General features: G+C 53.5%; 1 protein-coding gene and 1 long non-coding RNA gene across 2 annotated transcripts in view; both read left to right on the top strand.

Annotated features, from left to right (window-relative positions):
* LOC106724169 overlaps positions 1 to 10199 on the top strand; it is a 13283-nt gene extending 3084 nt beyond the window's left edge. Inside the window, exon 3 of the long non-coding RNA XR_001359922.1 lies at positions 10189 to 10199. This is a non-coding gene — a long non-coding RNA (uncharacterized LOC106724169). The remainder of the gene's footprint in view (positions 1 to 10188) is intronic.
* The window catches only part of CCDC33 (coiled-coil domain containing 33), a 104566-nt gene that overhangs the window by 60132 nt on the left and 25512 nt on the right, over positions 1 to 18922 (top strand). The window lies entirely within an intron of this gene.

The raw sequence follows: 18922 nt of genomic DNA, 5'->3' as shown, positions 1-18922 counted from the left end.
AAATGGTGGGGCCTTCAGACAGGGCTAGCAGTGTCGCAGGGACACCTAAGAGCCTGGTCCTGCGTGTCTGTCTGGCATGGCTCCAGGGTGACCAACCATTGTTGTTTGCTCAGGACTGAGGGGTTCAGCAGTGCTAAAACCAAGACAGGCCCAGGTAAGTCAGGACGCGGCTCACCCTCCACGGCATGGGCTCTCCCCTGTCCAGCCCAGCTCCACACTGTCCCTTGTACTCATCAACTCTTTGAAGTGACCTTGAACTCTCTTCCCCTTTCTGGGTCCCAGTTCCTCTGTCAGCAGAGGTTGAGCAGATGTTCCCCAGTCCCAGGGGCTCCTGCACCATGACTGGGGCCTTGGTCCTGGCCCAGCCCCCTGCCCAGATGAGGTCGGCAGACGGGTGAGGCTGGGCTCAGATCCAGTCTCGGATCCCGTGGCACCACCTGGTGGCAGGTGATGAGTTTGAGCAGGAGCCTCCTGCAGCACCAGCAGTGGTTATTTAACCCTGGACACTACCCACATCAGCGGCCACTAGCAGCAGGAACATCAGCCCAGGGTAACAGCATCACAAGGCCCAGGAGCCTGGGGCTGGCTCCCACCAGCCATGGAGACACAAAGCCCAACCTGGGAGGCAGCTCACCTGGGTCCTGCGAGTCCAAGGCCTTTGGAGGCAGAGAAAATACAACAGAAATGGAGAGTGAGACAGAGACAAAGAAAGCACAATCATCTGGTGTCCACCTCAACAGCCTCCAATCAGACACCCTGACTCAGTGCCCCCTGCAGGTCACCCACACAAACCACCAGATAAATTCCCGAAACACCTCGGTCACACCCTCCTCCCTTCCACACCTCAGTTTCTGTCCCCCTGACTCCACGCCCCGGGCTCGTGGTCCCACTCTGCCAGGTCAGTCTTCCGTCCCGGTCACCTCTACAATCTCCCCTGCCCTGTCCATGTGCTGCGAGGCCCACCTACTAGTAAGGCATGTGTTCCTCACACAGGAGCACCAGGTCGTGCCCCTGGGGAGTTTAAAAATCAGTTTTGTGAGGTTTCAACAGTCATAGCTCCTGGGCACTGCTCAGAACCTTCATGAGGGGAACTCCCTCCTCTTCCTCTTCCGACTTCCTTCTCTTCTACCTCCTCCAGTTCCTGGGGTGGCGGGACACTTAGCATTTGAGAAAGAAAGGGAGGGAGGAAGGGTAGAAAGAAAGAAATAGGATTCATCCTGCCTGTGCGCCTGTCATCTCCTGCAGACCCTCCTGCCCGCTCTTCTCGTCCATGTGGCTCTAGCAGGTTTGAGCCCATATCTAACACTCAAGAGCTGTGTGATCTTAGATACATCACTCCACCTCTCTAGACCTGTCTTCTCACTGTGACGTGGTGGGAATACTGCCCTTCTGAGGCTGGGGGAAGATTCAAGAGAGTGGCTGGCAGCACCTTGGAAACTGCAAAGAGCTGTCCACTTAGCACAGTGGTTCTCAACCTTCTGGCCCTTTAAATACAGTTCCTCATGTTGTGACCCAACCATAAAATTATTTTCGTTGCTACTTCATAACTGTAATGTTGCTACTTGTTATGAATCGTCATGTAAATATCTGATATGCAGGATGGTCTCAGGCGACCCCTGTGAAAGGATCGTTCGGCCGCCAAAGGGGTCTCGACCCACAGGTTGAGAACCGCTGATAGCAGGAGGCTTATTAATAGTCGCTATATTCTTGGGGCCCTTCCAGACAGAATAAAAGGGAGGAAGCACAAATCCCTAAGCTTCCCCTCTTTGACCCCTTCTCCAGAAGGGCTCTTCCCAGAGCCCTGACCCACTTCCACCTCCCTCCTTCCCCCCAACCCAGAGTCTCCCTGGTGGGTCGTTCTCCTCCTCATCCATCACCTGGGACTAAAGAAATTAATAAGCAAGACTCATAACTCAGCTGCTGGGGTGCAGCAGATATGTACAGCTCCTTTTCAATTTGCAGAGAGATTAAGTGTTTATGGATTTATTGTCTCTTGGTGTGTTTGTGAGTGGTTGGGCAAGGCCCCCTGCAGGCCAGCCTCCATACCCCCTCCCCCACTCCACACACTCTGTCTGGTGGGCTCACCACCCCCACACCATCCCCACCGCCACCTGGTCCCAGGAGCCTAGTGGAGGGCCACTGGCCACTGGAGTGGGCTTGTCTTCCTGACCAACTTGCCCAGAGGGGCAGTGGCCCAGGAAAGAGCCCCAGGACCCATGGGACCAGGTATTAGGCAGGATGGGAAGGAGGCCATCCTTAGATGATTGAGAGGGCCCTTTCTGGGCCTCCTTCAGCCTCAGCTCTCCCCACAGAGCAAAGGGTACACAGGGCCAGGTAAATGTGGCCCAGAGCCCCAACTCCACAATTCTAGGCCACTGTCTGGGTATCCAAGATTCTGGGGTCCAAATGGACCTGAGTCTGCTTGTGAGGACTATGCAAACCTCCTCCTGAAGTCCATTCTCCCAAGGGTTGAATAGTTTCGAGGGATTGTGCCTCTAGGCCCAGGGAATGTATGCTCTGGTCCTGCGACCACAGACATTAGGGGTGGAACTGAGAGGAGGAGGCAGGCTTTCATGGAGGAAGCCCCAGCCTCACTGGGGAGGAGTCTGCAAAGGCCAAGGGAAGTGAGACAGCCTGGGAGCAAGGGGCACCACCCCGGGGGGTGAGAAGGCAAAAGAGCTCTGCCCCGTATGAGCGGTGCTTGAGGAGCCAGAAGGGGGCACTGGGAACAAAACGGTCAAGTGTCCCCCACCCCACGAACCCTGGGCTGCCTCTTCCGTTCTTATTGACGCCACAGCCTGCCACATGCACTCACTCACTCATTTGGCCAGCTTTTACAGCATCTGCTACGTGCCCAGTCCTGTGATATCCCACATAGACACCTCTACTCATCTGTGCAGCTGTAGCAGGTTGAGTCCCATCTCCACCACTCAAGAGCTGTGTGACCTTGAATAAATTACCCCACCTGTGTGGGCCTACCTCATCTGTTACGTGGAGGGAATACTCTCTCCTACCTGAATCTCTAGAGAGGATTAAAGAGAGTGGATGGTAGCACCTTGGAAACTGCAAAGGACTGTCCACTTTGCAGGAAGCTTATGGTCACTGTATTCATGGGGCCCTTCCAGACTGTGGGGGAGCGGGGAAGCAGCACAGCTCACTAGGCCTTCCCTTCTGACCCCTCTCCAGAAGCTCTTCTCCAAGCTAAGCGACAATAACATAAAGATAACCTCCTGTCCTCCAGAGGATGCGTTCAGCAGAAAGACTCCGGGAATCAGTGGAGAAGGATATGTCCAGGACTGGGGTGCAGTCTGCTCAGAGGCTGATGGAAGCACAGAGGGAAGTGTACTTAATCCTAACCCTCACCTACCCCACCAGGCAGGGCGCACTTCATACAGAATGTCAAGGGGTGGTCCCCAGATGTCACTGTCATTAATGGTGTTGGTATAAAACCATGACAGATCTTTGATTTGCTGGTAGCTGTGAACTTGTTTCTGAAAGAGGAGTCAGGGAGTGGAGATGTGTGTTTCCATATCTCTTTCCCACCCAGAGGCACTGTGGAGCCCCTGTCCCTCTCTGGCCCTCAGTCTCTTTATCGGTAAAATGGGAGGAGTGCCTCCCTCCAGTGAGGGATGAGGAAGTCTTAGGTGTGTGGAAGAGAGAACTGAGGAGGTAAGTGTGACAGCGGATTGACCAAATCAGGGCCTAGCTCCGAGCACCCAAAGGATCCGGGGAGATATGGATGAGCAGGTCACTGGGGCAAGGAAAGAAAACAGCTCAGAAAGCCTGGTATGGGAGGGGCCCCCCACTGCCCTCCCTGGGCCCCAGTGTCCCGCTCTGTGCAGTGAGGGGCCTGGTCTTATTTCTTCTTTTATCCTGGCATTCAAGGCAGGTGGAGTAGGACGGCCTCCTGGCTCTGCTCCTTAGCAAAATGTCTGCTGCTGCCCCATCACTGTCCATCTCAGTTCCTCAACTAAGCGGTGGGTGGGTGAGCAGGAGCGCAGCTCTCTCAGTAAATAAAGCCAAGACGATGAGGCCATGAATTGCTGAGGGCTGGAATCATCCATTGGTGAGGGCAGGAGGGACAACAGAACCAGGGGTGACTGGGAGAGATCTGCTAACCTGGGAAATAGGACCCACCTCTTCTGCAAACTTAGTGCTCCTTTTAATACCACTAATTCCATCCACCAATCTTTATTGAGCTCTTACTCTGCTCCCAGAGCTTTAATCAAAATCTTATTTCATCCCTACACCAATCCGATGAAGAACACACTATTATCCCCATCTACAGGCAGAGAAACTGCTGGCTGCTCGGGGCAATGCCACAGGAGAGCACTGGTCCAGCACAGGTCTGGGCTCACCAGCCCAGTGCCCGCTCCTGCAGCTTCCCTGGCCACACCTCCTTACTCAGAAGTCAAGAGCCTGGTTCAGCCTCTTCCCCATTTGTCTGGTGGGCAGTCTGCCTCAGTTTCCGAGTAAACACCAAAACAGAGTTCTGCACTGCGGCTCCCTGCTAGGCATGCCCAAACCTTTGAGCAGCCTACACACCATATGGCTAAACTCCAAATAACGAAAAGTGACAAACCAAGCTGTAGCTAACAAACCATGGTCTATTCCTCCTTAACAACATCTCCTTCCTAACACCTCCAGAGTCCCCAGCCCCTAGCCTCCCTCTGTGCCATTCTCACCTGGCTCAGATTTAGTTCCACACACTAATGACCCAATGACCATGTGAGACCTTTCACATAAGGTGCATAAGGCTACACTGTCACCTTCAGGAGGACAGGCCCAGGAAGTAGAAGGGTATTCCAGGGTCCCAGGTAGCCAGGCTGTGGTTCAGAAGGGTGCTCAAGCTCTAGCTGTGCACCAATCCCCCCCCCCCCCGGGCCCACCAGTTCCTCACCCCATGGGGAGAGTTGTAGCCCTAGGAGGCCAGAGCAGGACACTAACACACAGGGCCAGGGCCAGGGCTCTGCTTGTCCAGGGCTAAGAGTAGAATTGCCCCGCCCCCAATTTAGTAACTCTATTAGGGTGGACTCCTGAGCTCAGATTAAATGCTTTCAGTACAATCCAATTTCCGCTGACATGGACTAGAAAAACCCACTCTGGGCGCGCGCACACACACACACACACACACACACACACACACACTACATTTGGTGTTAAATATCCAATCAGGTCCAAAGATAACAGAGAAAGGCCAGTTCATTCCCAGTTTAATCAGATAAAATGCCCATTCATCGGCTCCTGCCATAGGCTGCCGTCCCCTCCCAGAGAAGCCAGGACAGAGGATGGGGGAGGGGGCTGCAGGAGAGGGGTTAGAAAATAGAGGGAACCATTGGGGCCGAGAAGCTAGAAGCAGATTGAATAGGTGGGCTGTGCTTTTAAATCTTCAAGGAGGTGGGCAGCAGTTGCCCTTGGGGGACTAATTATCCTTCAGCCTTTAGCCAGCTCTTACTCAGACAGACAAAAGGGGGCTTTGCAGCCCTGATGGCACTAAGCTTCTATGAAGAATTGTTTTTACTGTCAGATATGCAAATATCTCAAGGCATGGTGGACTCCGGGGAGGGCTGAACAGTGGCTCAGGGATTTGGAAGGGCAGGGGCAAGGGCCTGGCAGCTAGACCCACTCTGAGTGTGGGAAACTGGAGGCATCTGTCTCCCCCTCCCGCCTCTGGCTGCATGGGGAGCCCCCTCGGAGCTCTGCTTCATCAGCTGGGAGAGTCTTGTGGAGGCCAAGGTGAAGACCCCTGCCTCCCACCTTCTCCTTTATGTGGGTGGAAGGCCTGGCGGAGGGCCTGAGGGGCTCCCTCAGGAAGCTGGCTCGGGTTCCAGGAGCTGATAGTCCAGATGGGGCCTCCCTGCCCATTTGACCCCCCACCTCCACCCTAGGGCACAGTCACCAGGTGACCTATCCAAAGCACAAAATGTGTTGCCCCTGCTTGCAACCCTTCCATGACTCCCTCACCTGTACCAGGAGCCCCTCAGCCTGGGGGCCCCTGTGACTGCTGAAGCCTGTGCCCAACCCAGAATATTCTACCCACACCTAACCCAGCTCCAGGCCTTTTCTCCTTGACTCTCTCTGCCTTATATCTCCTTCTCCATCCCACCCCAGGTGCCCAGCACACAGTAGGTGCTCAGTAAATGAGTCCAATGAATGCATAAAATGCCCCTTCCTAAGCAGCCACATATTCCGGAGAAATAACAGATCTTCATCAGAGAGAGGATGTTTGCCTCCCACTCAGCTCCCAGCCACCACCTACAGGAACCTCAGTCTTTTCAGCTGTGAAATGGGGATGATGATAATCCTTACCCGAGGCTGGCTGCAAAAATCCTGTGGTGCCTGGAGAGGCCTCTGTGAGCTGTGGGGGGGGGGGGGGGGGGCTCGGGTGCCTAATCCTTCACAGCAGAGGTGAGGTGAGGAAGGCCGTGTAGGAGAGCTGGGGGCAGGGGGTTAGAGACCAGATTCCATCTCTCTCAGCCCCTCCCTGGCCCTCCTATCAGACAACCATCGGCCAGTCCCTTGGGGAGTCCATTCAACCACTATAAATGGGTCTCTGCCCTACCCATCCCCAATCCCCAAGTCCTCTACCCAGCCAGGACTTCACAGGCATCTCAGCAGGAGGCCTGGGGCCTGGACCTTAAAGTGGGAGGGGAGCTCAGAAGCCTCAGAAGAGTGTTTCTGAGGCAGGACTGGAGATGGGCTTGGTTCAAACGGTCTTGGTATCAGGATTTGCATTCTGAGACTGAGTTGAGGTGGGCAGGGCACAGGCATCCTGAGAAGCTGAGTGGAGAGGGTGCCCCAGGCAACAGAGCACCCCCATGAAACCCCTTCCCCTCATTCCTACTGGATTTGTGAGGGTCTGGGCCCAAAAGGATTGATGGGGGAGAGCTAGTCATGAGGGGAAAATGGCCCCAAAAGGCCAGCTGACAAGCCAGGTGAGAAGGGGCGCTGAAGGGACCAACTCCCTGGTGGCTCTGTCCTCCAAAAACAAAGTAGGTCATACAGATTTCCAGAAGCACTGCCCAGGAATCTGAAAGCAGAGACACTGCGCAGCCCTGGGTGAGCCTGGAGCCCTGCAGAAATGGAGGACTCCAGGGCAAGGAGAGTGCGCCGGCCTGGGCTGGAGGCAGGAGGGGTGAACCAGCCAGGAAGGGTCAGGGCAGAGGACATAGCCCCTAAGAAAGAATCTAGATGGGGCCAGAGAGGCAGAGACAGGTAGGAGAGTGCCGAGGGATGGAGACCTACATACACATGCCCTGTCCCATGTTTCCTAAGGTACAGCAGCCATGCCAGCCTCCCCACAGAAAGCCCTGCGGGACTGCTCCTTCGGCCCACAGGCCTGGCATCTGGAGCAGAGGACCCCACCCTCTCCACTGGCCCTCCCAGGGCTGCCTTTCCGGAGCTAAGATGAGCCTGAAATACAGAGAAGGGAGGCCTCACCTGTGGCTCCCCTTTTAGCCCAGTCCCAGCCCCATCTACTGTGCCTCCCTGGGTCCCTCAAGAGGCCCAGACTTCTGGCCTGGGCTCCTTCCCCCTCACCAGAGATTTAGCAGGTGCCCCAGGATCACCCCCTGCAAAGCACACTCAAGAGATGATGCTCTAATAGTAGAATCGCGATTCTCTCCAGCTGAAGGTGACCAGGAACACTCCTGCGATTGAAGCACGTTGGGTTTATTAACTCACTGCAGCCCAGGGGCCACCGACCAGGAAGAAGGTGCTGGAAAGGACAGAAAGGACCCTAAGAATTGTAATTCTTATCCAGAGGGCAGGGGTGTGGAACGAGGCTGAAACTGTCCTTGGTGAACAGCAGCAGACACTCACGTTATCCAGGCTGCTGTCTGGTCATTTTGTGGTTTGGACAATGTTCATGTTTCAACTGTGTGCAGACCTGATTGTCAGAGTGGCCTTGTCGTTCTACAGAACAAGGCCTGGCGGTGCGTGCCAGGCCCGCTGCCAGCCACCAGGGCTGCTGCTTGCTTTCTCAACAGCTTTGGGCATAGTGACAGAGGAGAGAGAAGGGGCACGTGTTACACACGTACCAGTGCCAGGTGCTGTGCTCAGCCCTTGACAGACTCTGCCCACTTCATCTTTACACAGCTCTCTCCCCGCTGTACGATGATGGGGAGTCACGAGTAACTGGCAAAACTGGGATGTAAACCCTGAACTCCCTACTTCCAAAGTCCCCTCCACCTCAGCCCCTGTTGGCCTGGAAGCTGAGCCTCCATCCACTCCCACTCGTGGGAAACAGGACCCTGAATAGTATTTCCCACATCCCAGCTAGGCACCTCTTGCTGCAGGGCTCTGCCAAGCTGTCATAGGCCAGCCGCAGTGTCACCGGCCACTCCAGCTCAGGCTGGTCCCCTGTGCCTGGAGGTGTGAGGGGTAATGAGGCCCCATCATTAAGGTTTCTGAAGACGTGGCTGGGAAATTTATAGACAGGTTTGGTCAATAATTGTGCTCCCAGCTGCAGATCCAGCAAGACATTGATAACTGCTCGTTACAGCTCCTCCCACCCCCGCCCTGCCCCCCCTCCCCGCCTGTCAGCCGCCTGTTCACAGCGCCTATGTACACAGGTTTCGCTCAATTAATTTGCACTTGTTGGGACCATCTGTTCTTTTCATGCGTCCTTCTCGAGGGTGTGTGGGGCCCTGCCTCCTCCTCAGATGTGCTCCAGACCAGGGACATGGCACCTCCCTCAAACTGGGACTCCCAGAGCAGAACCATGTGTCCCACCTCAGACTGGGGCTCCCCAAGGTGGGCACTGTCTCCCCCCGTAATCTAGGACTTCTGAAGGTGGGGCCAAGCCTACTTCTTTCTTTTTTTTTATTTTTTATTTTATTTTATTTTATTTTTTAGGGCTTGGTTTTGCTTATATGCATGCATACAAGTCCTTCGGTTGATCTCTTACTCCCCTCCCTTCTGCCCCCCAACCCTCTCTGGCCTTCCCACTGCAGTTTGACAATCAGTTTGAGGCAGCTCTGCCTCTGTATCTATTATTGTTCAAAAGTTTGTAATGGTCTTTATTATCCATGAATGAGTGAGATCATGTGGTATTTTTCCTTCATTGACTGGCTTATTTCACTTAGCATAATGCTCTCCAGCTCCATCCATGCCGTTGCAAATTGTAAGAGTTCCTTCTTTTTTACAGCAGCATAGTATTCCATCGTGTAGATGTACCACAGTTTTCTAATCCATTCATCTACTGATGGGCACTTAGGCTGTTTCCAGATCTTAGCTATGGTGAATTGTGCTGCTATGAACATATGGGTGCACATATCCTTTCTGATTGGTGTTTCTGGTTTCTTGGGATATATTCCTAGAAGTGGGATCACAGGGTCAAATGGGAGTTCCATTTCCAGTTTTTTGAGGAAACTCCATACTGTCTTCCATAGTGGCTGCACCAGTCTGCATTCCCACCAGCAGTGCACAAGTGTTCCTTTTTCTCCACATCCTCTCCAGCACTTGTCGTTTGTTGATTTGTTGATGATAGCCATTCTGACAGGTGTGAGATGGTACCTCATTGTTGTTTTGATTTGCATCTCTCGGATGATTAGTGACTTTGAGCATGTTTTCATATGTCTCTTGGCTTTCTGAATGTCCTCTTTTGAAAGGTGTCTATTTAGATCCTTTGCCCATTTTTTGATTGGATTGTTTATCTTCTTTTTGTTAAGTTGTATGAGTTCCCTATAAATTTTGGAGATTAGGCCCTTATCAGATATGACGTTGGCAAATATGTTTTCCCACGCAGTGGGTTTTCTTGTTGTTTTGTTGATGGTTTCTTTTGCTGTGCAGAAGCTTTTTATTTTGATGTAGTCCCATTTGTTCATTTTCTCTTTAGTTTCAACTGCCCTAGGAGCTGTATCAGTGAAGAAATTGCTTTGGCATATGTCTGAGATTTTGTTGCCTTTGGATTCTTCTAGAATTTTTATGGTTTCCTGTCGTACATTTAAGTCCTTTATCCATTTTGAGTTTATTTTTGTGTATGGTGTAAGTTGGTGGTCTAGTTTCATTTTCTTGCATGTATCTGTCCAATTTTCCCAGCACCATTTATTGAAGAGACTGTCTTGACTCCATTGTATGTTCTTGCCTCCTTTGTCAAATATTAATTGAGCGTATTGGTTGGGGCTGATTTCTGGGCTCTCTATTCTATTCCATTGATCTATATGTCTGTTCTTGTGCCAGTACCAGGCAGTTTTGAGAACAGTGGCTTTGTAATACAGCTTGATATCTGGTATTGAGATCCCACCTACTTTGTTCTTTCTCAGGATTGCTGCAGCTATTCGGGGTCTTTTTTTATTCCAGATGAATTTTTGGAGAGTTCGTTCTAGATCTGTGAAGTATGCCGTTGGTATTTTAATGGGAAGTGCGTTGAATTTATAGATTGCTTTGGGTAGTATGGACATTTTAATGATGTTGATTCTACCAATCCATGAACACGGTATGTTCTTCCATCTGTTTATGTCTTCCTCTATCTCTTTTTTCAATGTCCTGTAGTTTTCTGAGTAGAGGTCTTTTACCTCTTTAGTTAAGTTTATTCCTAGGTATCTTAATTTTTTTGGTGCGATGGTAAATGGGATTGTTTTTATAATCTCTCTTTCTGAAAGTTCACTATTGGTGTATAGAAATGCCTCAGATTTCTTGGCATTAATTTTGTATCCTGCTACTTTGCCAAATTCATGTATTAAGTCTAGTAGTTTTTTGATGGAGTCTCTAGGGTTTTGTATGTATAATATCATGTCGTCTGCAAATAAGGACAGTTTTACTTCCTCTTTTCCAATTTGGATGCCTTTTATTTCTTCTTCTTGTCTAATTGCAATGGCTAATACTTCCAGGACTATGTTGAAGAGGAGTGGCGAGAGTGGGCATCCCTGTCTTGTTCCTGTTCTTAGGGGAAATGGTGTTAGTTTTTGTCCATTGAGTATGATGTTGGCTGTGGGCCTGTCATATATGCAAGCCTACTTCTTTCATCTCCCTCCTCACCCCTGGCCCCTCACCCTGGGGAGCCATACAGGCCCCCCACAGAGCCTGACCCACCAGGTAGGGCCTTGGTGCCCCCAGAAGAAGCCCCTCAATTCCCCGGAAGGCTGCTGCCCTTGGGACTGAGAAGCAGGTCTCCATTTCTGGTCCCAGCTCTTGCTCCTGCTCCAGGAACAGTGACATCATTGATTTACAGGTCAGAGGGGACTGAGAAGCCACTATCAAGTCTGTTTCTCTCACACAGCAAGGGTGAAGGGTGGCACAGGGATCAAGATTCAGACAGCCCTCGGGCGCAGGGTGGGCATGGCCTGGTGACTCTAGGATGCCAAAGCAGGTAGCCTATCCAAGACCCGAGAAAGGGCAGCATCCTAAGGTCACTTGCCTGTGGCTATCTCTCCAACCAAGGTTCCTGGTGGCCAACATCCCACCCCTACTCCTTTGGGGGCCACTCTTTCCAGCTCTGATAGTCTGTGCTGCCAGACTGGGCATCTTTGTAAGGTGACCAGGCCTTATCCTGGGAGGGTCCTTATAGCCATGCTTGATGCCAGCATCTAGCTCAGCCCAGCCCATTTCACCTGACTGTAACAGGCTCCTCGTTGGATATTGGCCTGGCATTCAAGACCTTAGACTGCAGCCATGCCAACCTTATCTCCCACCACTCCTCCTCACTGTGCCACGCTGCTTCTCACCTCACACCTTTGCTCCTACTGTTCCTTCTGCTGAGAATGCACCCCTTCATCACTTCTTTATCACCTGACAAACTCCTACTCACCCTTCAAAACCCATTCCAGCCCTGACTGGTTTGGCTCAGTGGATAGAGCGTCAGCCTGTGGACTGAAGGGTCCCCAGTTCGATTCCGGTCAAGGGCATGTACCTTGGTTGCGGGCGCGTCCCCAGTTGTGGGTGTGCAGGAGGCAGCTTATCAATATTTCTCTCTCATCGATGTTTCTGGCTCTCTGTCCTTCTCCCTTCCTCTCTGTATAAAATTCAATAAAATATATATTTTTAAAAAAACCCATTCCAGCTCTAAAATGCCCTTCCTTACACCTCTGCCTGTACCTGGGGTGGCAAGGGGCCTGGCTGAGGGCTATATTGTGCCTGCGACCACATCCACTAGAGTACAAGTTCCTCGGGGACAGAGACTAAACCTTGTTCACATCTGTGTCCCAGTGACCAGTACAAGGCCGGGGCAAGGGGCTGCTAGAGAGAAAAATGGATGGGCCTAGTGTCCTTAGCCTGGGTTGGGGGAGAGGCAGTGCTCACCATCCTCCATAGATGGAAGGTGGTGCTCCTCCTGCCACCCTGGCTGCCCATTAATAGAGTCATGGAGATCTTACGGACAATTATTAAGGCCAAAGACAGCACACAACTGGGGAGGCACCCAGGTCCCTTCCCACCCTCCCCCAACCACTCCCACCCCGAGTCCCTCCCAGGATACCTGTGTGAGCCTTGTTGTTAGAGTCACAGTGAGTCCTCTGCTGTAGAGAGTCCCAGCATGTGTCCTGCATGGGTGCCAGGGTTGGGATTTGGCCAGATGGTGGATGTGGGGGAGGGTGTGACATGGCCTCCATTATGTTTCAGGCCCACTGATGGCATTTCTGCCAGGAGAGGGTTTTAGAAATGTAGGCCCTCAGGTAATCCTCCATGACAGCCCGTGTACATAGACACAGAACGCTGGGTACCTATGAGCCCCCACATAGGCTGGAACAGAGAGGCCAACAGCTAGACAGGACCCAAAGAGATCTAGTGACATGGCCAGAATCAAGGGCCAAACTGCCTCAGCCCCAGCCTTCTCTCCCCCTTCAGCCCCCCACCATGTGATGGCCTTATTTCAAGGGGCATGCAGCAGCCAGACCTGGAGCCTGAGAGGGTGGGAGAGCAGAGAGCCAGTGGCTATTAATAGCCTGTGTACCCCACCCTGTGTTCTCCTGAGCTGGGGTCAGGGGAGCCTCAGTCCCTGATCCTAGCCCTAGTGAGTGAGGAAGTGGGGAGCATGAGCCCTGCCCTGTGGACTCAGTTGAGGACAGGAGAGCCAGCCCCAGGGTCTGAGGAGGTGGTTATGAGTACAGATTTTGGAAGCAGATTCCCCACTGGGACAAATTCCTTGACCTCTTCCTCTGTCGAATGGACATCTGCCTTGTCCAGTTGCGTGGGGGGATGAAGTTAGATTGATCCACATAAAGTATTTAGAACATTTCCTGCCAAGGTGAGCACTTGTTTACCCTCCTGGTTCAGGCTCTGGAAACTCACAAAAGGACGTTCCTCTGGCCCAGGAGAGTGGGAAAGGCTTTTGCCTGGAGGCGAGCTCTGAAGAACAGATCAACAGAGACAGGGCAAGGGCGCCTCTGTCCTGTCAGTGGAGGAACTGTGAAGGCAGATACTGGACAGAAGAGAACTGTTCTGACCTTGACCGATAGCTGGGTGAATAAAGCCCCCGATGTCACCAGGCATCTCTGTGCTCCCCTCCTCCTCCTTTCCACCCCAGCCTAGTGCCCACCCTGCTTCCTGGGGCCCCCTGGAAGGAGGACTCCCCCAGTCCTACAAAGAACCCTAGTATTCACATAGCAACTCTCCGCTGCGTCTTATCACGCTTTAGGGGTCAGGGCTCCTTCGCACCCATTTGATAGATGAAGCACCTGAAACTTCTGTAAAGGCTCCCACTGGGGCTTCAAGAGGCAGGTTCAACTCTTCCGATAGCTTCTCCTGCCTCTCAACATCCCACGCTTGATCTGTGTTCAATGAGGACCCTATGGGGGTCTTGGTGCTCCTCCAGCCTTCTGCCAGAGCAGGGCCGGAAGGCAGCCACGTCAGGCCTGGCTGAGCACAGCCAATGCCTCCACGTGGTGCATTATTGATGGGGCTTCTAATTGTGTGTTTCCCAAAGTCTACAGGCCTTTGATGAAAAATTCATGGCACGCCCGAGGATGGGAGCACATTCAATCGATTGGCAGCCCAGCGGGCGCGGGAGCACCGGGCCTCTCTCTGTGAGGGTGGCTAAAGGCAGGGCTGGGAGGGAGCACCAGTCTGACTTTGCCTTTATCCTAGGCTTCTAGCCCAGGAACTTGGGACAGGAGGGGCACACACAGCAGAAGGCAGAGCCCATTTTCCCCTGAGGGAGGGAGTGGAGGGGCAAGATGGGGAAGGTCTAGGCCAGCCATGGGCAAACTACGGCCCGCGGGCCGGACCCGGCCCGTTTGAAAAGAGTAAAACTAAAAAAAAAAAGACCGTACCCTTTTATGTAATGATGTTTACTTTGAATTTATATTAGTTCACACAAACACTCCATCCATGCTTTTGTTCCGGCCCTCCGGTCCAGTTTAAGAACCCATTGTGGCCCTCAAGTCAAAAAGTTTGCCCACCCCTGGTCTAGGCCCACATCTGGGATGCCATCTGGGTAGCTGGTGCTGTCCAAAGAGGATGGCTATCTTATCAGCCTACTTTTCATTTCCTAGAGGAATATTAGTCCCTCCAGGGTCCTCACAGAGGAGGGAGAACATTTTCAGAGCCACTCATGGGCCAGGCAGTCTGCTTGGAGCTCCACACCCACAACCTCACTAAACCCCCAACAGCTCTAGGAGATGGGCACAGTCATGCTCTCCATGTTACAGAGCAGGAGTCTGGGGCTCAGGCCAGTGACTGCCCTGTCCAACGTCACACAGACAATGAGCAGGAGCAGGGACTCGAACGCAGCTCTGAGCAAGCTCGAAGCCCACTGTCTCCTCTGCTCCCGCAGCTGGGTGTGAGCCTCCAGAGCAGTGTGGGCTTGTCCTGTCCAGCCCCCTGCCGTCCCTGTTATGCAAAGGAGGACATCCCAGTAAGAAAAAGTGAGCTTGCCAGGGTCTCAAAGTGAATTAAGCAAAACATTAGGGCTGAAATGAGGTGAGTAGGGTCCCCATTCAACACTGACAGAGGCCAGAGCCTCCCCTGCAGAGTCCTGAGCTAGTGCCCAACGGCCAGGGGTGGGGGTGCCTTAGGGGTGGAGCTTGTGAAACAGGTCGAGCTATCTGTCCTGGCCTGTGCAGTCAGGGATACTATTGTGCCATTAGCGACCTCCGTCCATTCATTAAACAGGTGAACAACTATCTGTGGAGCCCCAGCTCTGTGCAGGCACTTTGCTCAGTCAGAAGGGGACACCTATCAGGAAAGGCTTTGGAGCCAAGCTTTGCTGGGACAGACAGGCTGGACCCAACTCCGTTGGAAAAAAAGGCAGACAGACCTTTCCATGCCCTAGGAGCGAGTCTCTGCAAGCCAGGCCCAGAACAGATAAAGCAACGGCCCCGCCTGAGTGACCAGAGCCGTCTCTAGGTGGTGGGCGGCCTTGTTTGGGTTTGTTTTTCCTTTGCTTCCCAGTGAGTTCCTTTAAAAAACATCTACCCATGTCTCCACTGAACTAAAGGGAAAGGAATTTGTCCAGACGCTCAGGAAAGCAGAGATGGGAAGGCTCTGGGCAGGCAGCCCGAGGCCATGCTGTACAGTACGGGAGGAGCCAAGCTGCTGAGGGGGCTTTGCTAAGAGGGCAAGGGGTGATGGAGGAGCAGAGACAGGGGCCGATATAAGGGGTAACAGAGGGAAAGGGGAACAGGAGGGGGAGCTGTGGGGGAGACTGAAGCATAGCTAGAAGGCAGGCAAGGATGCTGACGGGCTGAGGGACGGAAGGCCACGGCCCTTCAAGCCACAGCCCCTTTCCTGGCCACAGCCCGCCCAGGCCCTCATCTCCTTGTACTTCCCTAGCCAAGGAATGAGTCTAGCCTGATGGCAGCCACCCCACCCTGGAGCTGAGGGGAATGGCCCCAGGGGCCTGCCTGCTTCCAGCTCAGGGCTGGGCTCTGTCACCAGGCAGGTACTTGTTGTAGCAACAGTCCCTGGGGACCCATCCTGGGGAGCAGGACTGCTGGCAGGGAAGATGGGGGAGCCAGGCTCTTCATCCCTTCCAGCCCCCAAGGCTGCCCCAGACCTCCTTGACAGCCACTCTGTAAGTCTGCCCCCACACTCACCAGTTTTGGAAGGTTGGGTTGGCTAACCTAGCAGACAAGTGTGTTGGGGTGTGTTGCCTGGCAGCCAGTAGAGGCATTCCCAGAGCAAGGTCCAGAGAGAAGATCAGGCCTGCAGACATTCACCTCAAATGCCCATGGTCACGGGAACTTCCTCTGGAGCCTCTAGCTTCTGCCCGGACCCCCTGAACCCAGAAAACCAGGAAGAAAGAGGGAAGAGCTTCTGGGTAAATATGGCCATTAATATGGCCATTGTCTCCTGCTCATTCAGACCCTGGCTCTGGTCTCTTGGGGTTCAGCCCTACATCCCAGAAAGGGTCTGTGCCTGGGCTAGCCTGGCATGTAGAGCCCAGAAGGCTTGCTGGCTGTGTAGAGCTCACACAGGACTGAGAGGGAGAGAGGTTGAGGCAGATGGGGACATCCAAGGGGAGGTGCGTCTAACCCAGGCCATTGGGGCTGGCGTTGCCTGGCTTAGTGACAACAACCTTCTCATGTGAGTCACAGTTGCCAAAGTATTTGCTTTTTCGTTGTGCAAGAACCCCAGAGTACACCCCAGCAACGGTCATCTCCCCAGCTTGCAGATGAAGAGGCACAGAGTGGGCCAGAGCCTTGCTTAGGGTCATACAGCACATTGGACAGAGCTCTCCCTGCACCCCACATTGGGCATTCAGAGCAGCAAAGCTCTAAGGGGTGGGGGGGTGCTCTGGCAGGAGGTGACCAGAAAAGGTTCTTTTTCCCCCTTTTTTGGGGAGCGGGGGAGGGGATCTTTATGGGAGAGTAAGCAGGGCCTGTGAGGCCAGGGCTAGGACCTGTAACCTCACCAGTACCCTAAGTCCCTGGGCTGAGGGCAAGAGCCAGCTCCAAGGTGAGTCCAGGAGAGGCAGGACCCTGACCCACAAACCTGAGGTGGAGTGACCGATGGCTGGGCTGGAGGTAGCTCAGGGGGTCTTCCTGGAGGAGGAGGGCCCAGAGTGGAGACCTGAAGGTGGAGCAGGGTTCCGGAAGGCCTGGGAGGGGAACTGGAAAGAGCATCTTTCAGGAAGCCCCTCCCCCAAGCCAGCCCCAGCCCAGCCCCATTGTTCAGGCACAGACCAATTAGCAGTCCAGCTCCTGCAGGGGCCAATTACGCAGGGGCTGGGATCAGTGGCCAAGGTCTCACCACCCCTCTGAGCTTCACATTCACCATGCTAAGCACAAAAGGTTTCTAGGCACCATCTCTGCTGCAACAGGAAAGAAAAGAAAACAGAAGAAAGGAAAATTCACTCTCTTTGTTTCTTTACTATAACCTTGGGCTGAACAAAGAAGCAACTGCCTCCCCCTTAGGGAGTCTGTTTGAAACAGCAATTTGCAGAGATTTGCTTGTGGCTGGGGGCTCAATTGACATTCGAGAGGACCCTGGAGCAGGGATCTGGGGTGAGCAGGCGCTGACCCCAGGACTTCCGTGCTCTGGACTGCCTCAGAGCAGAGGCAGAGCTCCTGGGCTTGGCCTGAAGAGCAGTGGCAGATGGAGAACTGATCCTCCAGGGTCACACTTCCTCCAGGCTCCCATCCCCAGGACCAAGGCCCACCACAGAGACTGCCTGTCCCCTGCCCGTCCTCTGCCCTCCCCGCCCTCTGTGCTCTGCAGTGGAACCTCTCCTGCTCCACCTCCAGCTGCCTGACCTCGGGCTGGCCGGCCCTAGGCCTCACATCCCCACTGGCAATGGTGCTCACAGGCCTCCCTGGCCTTCCTTCTGGGAGAGAGAGAGAGAGAGAGAGAGAGAGAGAGAGAGAGAGAGAGAGAGAGGAGATATGAGAATGAATAGCGAAAAGAAAATGGTTTGTTCTCATGACTGTGGGGTTCTGTTGTCAGTGTCCTCGGCGAGACAGAAGGGCCCCAGGCTGGGTGGTCTGTGGCTAAGGGCAGGGGCCACAGATACAGAGGTGGCGGCCTGGGTGTACCTAGGAGCAAGAGGCTACTTAGCTATGGTAAACCTTGCCCCCCAAAAGTACTATTCTCCTTCAGCAGATCTTAGACACAGCCTCCATCCTCTCCCGCGCCTCCCTGAGACAGCCCACAACTGGAACTCAGCGCCGGAGGCCAGTTCCAATTTGCACAAGCTGAATGTGTCCATTTTAAAGAAATGTGTTTAATTCCCCTTGACAGTGTTAGATACCTTAGATTAGCCAAGAGGGGCCTCTGGGATGTCCTGAAGGACCTGCAGGAGATGAGTCAGATGAAAGCAAATCTAGCAGGAGCAGGTTCTCGGCTCCCAGTCCTGGGGGTCTGCTTGGCCCTATTCCCAACTCAGGACAACCAGAGGCCGCAGAGAGGAGACAAGGCCCTTCCTCGATGTCAGGATCTCCTGGGAGCAAGAGGGAGAATGTGTAGGTGGTCCCGGGTGGAATGGGGAATGCCAGGCTGGAATGCGTCAGTAATGGCTTCTTGGCAGAAGTCGATGAGGCTTTGAGGATAGGAGGTTCAGGCTGGCTCATGAGCGGAGTGACCAAGAACTAATTTCTGAAAGGAGATCTGGCGCTGGGACACCTGCCTTGAAATTCAGAATTGGAAGTTTATCATGAGGGCATGTGGGAGCCACTGAATGGCTCTGAGAGGCCAGGGAGAATGTGTCGTTACCTACTGCAGCATAACAAACCACCCCAAAACTATGTGCCTCAGGGCCATCCTTTTACATTTATTATCCTAGCTCACAGTTCTGTGGGTCAGGAGCTCAGCCAAGGCACAGCTGGAAGGTCTGGTGGGGCCTCAGCTGAGCAGACCTGCAGGGCAGGGGCTGGAGCAGCTGGACTAGGTGGACATGGCTGCCTCCCACACTGTCACTTGGCCTTCCTCACAGCATGGCAGCCTCAGGGTAGGGAGACTCCTTTCCCGGGGGAAACAGCAAACATTCCAGGAGGAAAGGCCTCAGAAATTCCAGAGCATCACAACATTGCATTCTGCAAGCCTCTAAGGC

The sequence above is a fragment of the Myotis brandtii genome, unplaced genomic scaffold (assembly GCF_000412655.1).
Source record: "Myotis brandtii unplaced genomic scaffold, ASM41265v1 scaffold74, whole genome shotgun sequence".
NCBI lineage: Eukaryota > Metazoa > Chordata > Mammalia > Chiroptera > Vespertilionidae > Myotis > Myotis brandtii.
The sequence above is the reverse complement of the archived record's forward strand: the minus strand, read 5'-3'. Positions and strand labels throughout refer to the sequence as shown.